Raw genomic sequence first — 6,000 nt, 5'->3', positions numbered from 1 at the left:
GGATTGGAAAATAAAAAGATATATACATATATAGATATAGATATATAGATGCAGATGTATTCTTTTGGCAAACGTCATCTCATAACTTAGTCTACTCAAGTTCAGCACTATTTTTGGTCCAACATTTTGTAAAAAGACATAATACCTTTCAAGAAATAATAAAGGAAGTCCTTCACGTGAGAACAAAAAGACACTAAACAGCCACACAGAAGCATAAAAAAATATAAAGCTTATTGGTAATAGTAAATATATAGACAAAGAATATTGTAATATTGTAATATTGTAATGGTGGTATGTTAATCACTTTTTTTAAAAGACTTTATTTGAAGAGAGAGCGATCACAAGCAGGGGGAGAAGGGTAGAGAGAAAAGCAGACTCCTCACTGAGCAGGGAGCTCCATGTGGACTCAATCCCAGGACTCTGGCATCATGAAGATCATGACCTGAGCCAAAGGCAGATGCTTACTGCTTACGCAACTGAGTCACCCAGGTGCCCTATGTTAACCACCTTCATTCTAGTTTAGAAGTTAAAAAACAAAAGTTAGAAAACAAAAGCAGAATATATAAAAATATATTCAAGGATCCATAATATAAAAAGATGTAATTTGTGACACCAATAACCTAGAAAAGAAGAGCAAAAGTGTAGAGTATTTGTATACCATTGAAATTTTTATCAGCTTAAAATACATTGTTATCATGATAAGATGCTTTATGAAAATAACATACTAACTAGAAAAAAAAAATTACCTATAGATGATGGGCAGAAGAAAATGAGAAAGGAATCAAAGCATATGACTACGTAAAATTGATGAAATACAAAAGAAGACAGCAAGAGAGGAAGATAGGAACAAAAATGATACAAGACAGACAAAAAACATTTAATAAAAAAGCAATAATAAGTCCTTCCTTATCAATAATGAAAGTGGATTGAATTCTCCAGCCTAAAGACATAGAGTGACTGAATGGGAAAAAAAATGAAAATATCCTATGTTCATGGATTAGAAAACTTAATATTGTTAAAAGGTATGTAGTATGCAAAGCAACCTATAAATTCAATACAATCTTTATGAAAATCTCAATAGTCTTTTTGACAGAAATATAAAAAATAACCCCAAATTCATAAAGAATCACAAAAGTCCCCAAATAGCCAAAATGATCTTAAAAAAGGGCAAAGCTGGAGACCCCAGACTTCCTGATTTGAAAACATATTTCAAAGCCACAATTATCAAAACAGTATAGTACTGGCATAACCACAGACATATAGATCAATGGAACAGACTAGAATGTAAAATGTAAACTCATACATATACAGTCAAATGATCAATAAGGGTGTCATGCTTCACAACGCGGAAAAGACAGTCTCTTCAAAACACACAAATGAGATTACTTCATACCTGTTAGAATAACCATTAAAAAAAATAAACAACCAAGTAAAACAAAATAAAACAGAAAATCAGTGTTGGCAAGGTTGTAGAGAAATTGGAAGCCTCGTGCACTTTTGTTGGAATGTAAAATGGTCCATCTCCTATGGAAAACCCTATAACAGTTCCTCAAAAAATAAAAAAAGAAAATGGACCTATCACTGGATCCAGCAATTCCACATCTGGGTATATACCCCAAATATTTGAATCAGGATCTCAAAGAGATATTTGCACCACCATGTTTATTTGCAGCATTATTCAAAATAGCTAGAAGGTAGAAACAAGCTAAATGTCCATTGATAGATGAATGAAGAAAACAGAGCAGATATATCCAATGAAATATTATTCAGTCATGAAAAAGAAGACAATATTGTCATATGCTACAACATGGATAAAATTTGAGGATATTATGGTAAGTCAAATATGTCAGTCACAGAAAGACAAATACTGCATGATTCCATTTATATTGAATAGAATGGAGGTTACCAGGCGCTGGGGAGAATGGGAAGTTGTTAGTTAATAGGTATAGTTTCAGTCATACAAGGTGAGATGTTTCTAGGGATCTGCTGTACAACATTGTGCTTATAGTTAACAATATTGTACATAAAAATTTAAGAGAGTATATTTCACGTTTTTTTTTAAACCACAATAAAAATAATTCCAAGATAATTTTTCAGAGGGTTCATGTGCAGGATGAGAGTGGAAGGAGCTAGACAAGCTGATTTTTAAATTATAAATGAAAAAATAAATATACAATAATATCCAGAAAATGTATAACAAATAATCATACTGAGACAATGAAAGTTTTGTCAGATCTTACGACATAGTCTGAAGCTGGTATCTGTTTAAAAATGGACAGATCAGTGTAAAATGACAGAAATAGAGCCACTGTGATGAATGTAGAGATTCAATAAAGTAGTGGGAACACAGATTGTGAAATAAATAAATTCTCTTGGGATATATGGCTCTTTACCTGGGAAAAATATTCTCTGCAACAATAACTTTCAAATGAATCTGAGATTTAAAGGAAAGAAATGAAAGAAAAATTGGGAGAAAATGTAAAAGCTTTTTTTTTTTTCAAATTTGGAAGGGGAAAACCTAAGTAAAACAAAAATACACAGAAGTCATTAAAATTTATAAATATGACTACATAAAATCTAAAACACCTACATGATAAAAAATAATATAAATGAATATAAAAAACTAAGAAACCAAATAGGAAAAGAAAATTACTACACATAAAAAACAAGTATTTTCTTTCAGCCAGATAGAGAGAGTGACAGTTAGCTAGAGATGAGTATTTTACAGTTCAGTACAAAGATCAAACATCTTATCAGAGAATAGGCAAAGCATATAAGAAGGCAATTAATAAAGATGTAAAATTGATTTTTTCATAAATGTGATTTTAAAACATGAAAACCTGCTCAATCTCAGGCAAAATAAAAATTTAGTAGTATTATATGTAGACAAGAGTGTTAGGAAAAGTGTGTGTATATAGATAGGTAGATGGATAGATAGATATCTATTCAGATAGATAGATTTTATATATAGAGAGAGAGAACATAAAAATGTACAGACATGGGGCAATCCCCCGCATAAGAAGGTGACCAAGCGGGGCACCTGGGTGGCTCAGTGTGTTAAAGGCTCTGCCTTTGGCTCAGGTCATGATCTCAGGGTCCTGGGCTCGAGCCCCGCATCAGGCTCTCTGCTCAGCAGGGAGCCTGCTTCCCCTTCTCTTCCAGCCTCTCTGCCTACTTGTGATCTCTGTCTGTCAAATAAATAAAAAACTCTTTAAAAAAAAAAAAAAAAAAGAAAAGAAGGAGAAGAAGAAGAAGGTGACCAAGCAGGTATGGAACAGTGACTACGGTATGTGATCGTCATGCAAAGGGAAAGATGCATGCACGTAAGATCATCTCTGGCCGTATTCACACTAGCCTAGTAACAGGGATTGCCTGAGAATGGGCGGGAGACAGAGGGCAGTGGGTGAAAATGAGATTTACCTTGTTCCCGTGTATATTCTTCTAATGTTTATCTTGGGGCACAAATAAGCATGCACTTAATACAGATAAATACCCATGGAGTACAACAACTGAAACAGGTCAGTGAATGGGGACAAATTCAGAACGAGCTCCATGGATTTACAAGTTTTCTGATAGAGATGGTCTTCCAAGGGTCCATGAGGTGCTCGTTCATTACAGCAGGTGGTAGTATTATACGTGAAAAGAGCTGGGGACTCAGTGCCTTAGATCTTCTGGCCAGAAAGAGAATGGTTTTTCATGGTTGAAATGTGCTCAGGTCTATTTGGTTTCTAGAATTTTATACTGCAAGGAACCTTGCTTCCTTTGGTATTTAGTCCAATATCTTTACTCTATTTTCAAACACTGAGCCCAAGATGTCCAGCGGATCGTGGGCAACACAGCCGGGCAGAACTCACCCCTCCTGATTGTTTGGCTGTAAAGGCATGGTGAGACTGATGTGGATTTATGTTTTAAGTTTACGATTCTTGTTTTAAACTCGAGTTTCCATCAGTCTGACTCTGCCCTTAAAAAGTAAGAGGAGAGTCAAATAAATCATTTGGAGTTGCAGAAAGCATTATGCTATTTTATACAAGCACGCAATTTTGGTGGCCTATGCCTTTCCCTCTGGCCTCTTCTAAAATAGAAATCCTTTTCTGTTTCTCTCTTTAAAACAATGCAGGGTTATATTTGCTCAGTTGTCATAATATTAGTTGCTGTGCTGATCAGTCTCGAGTGACTGGTTTTCCTCTTGTGCAGAATCTTAGTCTAACTGATTATCTTTCTCTATGTGTGTTTTCCCCTCACTTCTTTAGTTGTTGAGAAAATACTTTCCTTCCTTTCCTCAGTTTATGGTGATTCTTGTTTTTCTCATTGTGCAAAGGAAAAAAAATAGAGGCAAACTGCACAGTTTCAATTGTTTAATAACAGCTGCATTTGTTTATCTGCGGTGGGGCACTCTGGAGGAGAATTTTCTCCTTACACATGATTTTCTGCTCCGATGGTAATCTCCTAAGCTCTAGAATGAGGGTTGGTGCTTATGTCACCAACACCACCAACCCCAACTTCTATCCAATAATGTGAACAAATAGAAAAGGGGTGGAGAAGGAAGGAAGGACACTGTCTCCCCTGTCTCCTTCCCCCTCATCCCCCCCCCCATTTCAGTCAAAGGAGGAAGATGAGGACAGGGAGAGACATAGGCTACAGAGGAAGGGTGACCACCACTCGAGACAATGGCAAGAGGTTCACCTGGGAGTCATGGTGCCTGTTTGGTTCTACATTTCTTGGAACTGCTTCAGTCTAACACTTACATTCTAAACTCTCTGACATTCTGTGCAATTTAAGAAGCATTTAAACTGGGTTAGGTCTGAAGTCATGAGGCATGTCTATTCTGTCAATCTAAGAGTTGGGACACCCAAATCTTAGTTCCTGTTCTCACATCTATTGCATACGTTATGAGGGGCACATGGACCCTATGTCAGCACCCAGACCCACCCATCGGTCTGGGTGGCAACGGGAATTTTCTAATTCCTAATGTTCCCATCATAGCCTGGGACCACATCTGTGTTTTCAAACTGACACAACTTTAAAAGAATACCCTGGAGCCCCTCTTGCGGAAAATAAAAGATTTGGGATCTCACCCCTGCAGAACTTTATTCAGAAAATCTGGAATGGAACCACATTCTGTGTTTTTCTCAAGAAATCCTCAGTGGTTATTATCATCAAGAAAGTGTCAGAACATTTCCACAAATTCTCCAAACCCTTAAATACTAGAACTTCCTCTTGTGATTGTTCTCTTTTGTCTGTTGTGTTCTCCTATCTGACGTTGCCCTTCCTCTCCCTCCGCAGGTTTCACACATGCCCGGGCTTATTTCCCAACTCCAACTAACAATCGCCGGTGGACAAATGACATCCGCTCTTGCTTCCTGTGCCCCGCCGGATCGTCCCCATTTGTCCCTTCGCATCCACTCTCCACCCTTCTCCACCTGATCCCGGCTGTTGGAAGTGAACCGTAGACCAGAGAAATGGGCTCCTTTGTCTTCTGACTTCCAACTGAGTTTATCCAATGGGAGGCATCAACAGGAGAGTAGAGAATGGGAGAAGAACACTGAGTTGTCGATGAGCCTCTTCCCCACCCCCTCCCAATGACTCTCAGGATCACTGTGGGCTGATCACTGTGATCACTGTGGCCCTTCCGGGGGCCTTTCTTATAGAGAAGACGTACTGGGATTCCAGTCAGGTGTAAGGTTGGAAACATTGTAGCCCCAACAGTGTGGCTAGCCCCAAGTTACTGTCTACCTTTTATAGATACACTTTATCCTTTCCCAAGTTTCTTTTAGCTTATTTTCTTTCTTTCTTTCTTTCTTTCTTTCTTTCTTTCTTTCTTTCTTTCTTTCTTTCTTTCTTTCTTTCTTTCTTTCCTTCTTTTTAAGTAAGCTCTATACCCAATGTGGGGCTTGAACTTAAGACTCCAAAGTCAAGGGTCACATGTTCTACTGACTGAGCCAGTGAGGCACCCCTACCCCAAGCCTTTTTAAATAGTCCCTTTGTTGGGGTGCCTGGGTG

Source organism: Mustela nigripes, chromosome 6, assembly GCF_022355385.1.
Source record: "Mustela nigripes isolate SB6536 chromosome 6, MUSNIG.SB6536, whole genome shotgun sequence".
Classification (NCBI taxonomy): domain Eukaryota; kingdom Metazoa; phylum Chordata; class Mammalia; order Carnivora; family Mustelidae; genus Mustela; species Mustela nigripes.
Note: the sequence above shows the minus strand (reverse complement) of the source record.